Genomic DNA, 459 nt, shown 5'->3' with positions numbered 1-459 from the left:
GCCCGCGCCTGGCGCGGGGGAGCGGTGGCGCCTGCGCCTCCGGGGCCGGGTGCGGCCGCACGGGTCTTGGGCTCCTCCGAACGGGAGCTCCTAGGAGCGGCCCCGGAGGCTGCTGGTCTCGGCAGGGCCACGGCGTCACCCGGCCTCGGGGAGGCGGCTGCTCCCTTGCGTGCTCAGGCCCCGCCCGCAGGTATTGAGGGAATCTGGAGACCCGCTCTGGGCTGCCCCTGCCACGTGGGCGAGGATAGCTGCGCTGCCCTGCCCTGCCCTGCCCTGCGCGCACCCAGTGGGCAGGGACATGTTCCGTTAAACCTCCAGCTGCAGCTGTGGACGCTGCCCGGTCGTGCACCTCTTGATAAGCCCTATCTGGGGGGCGAGGCCAGGGCAGGGGCTGGGCGGGCACGTGGGCAGGCCCGGTTGTGTAACGTGTTTGCTCTGGCAGGAGGGTGCAGCCCGTGC

This window comes from Gavialis gangeticus, unplaced genomic scaffold (assembly GCF_001723915.1).
Source record: "Gavialis gangeticus isolate Ggan-Ray unplaced genomic scaffold, GavGan_comp1, whole genome shotgun sequence".
NCBI lineage: Eukaryota > Metazoa > Chordata > Crocodylia > Gavialidae > Gavialis > Gavialis gangeticus.
This window is presented reverse-complemented; position numbering follows the sequence as displayed.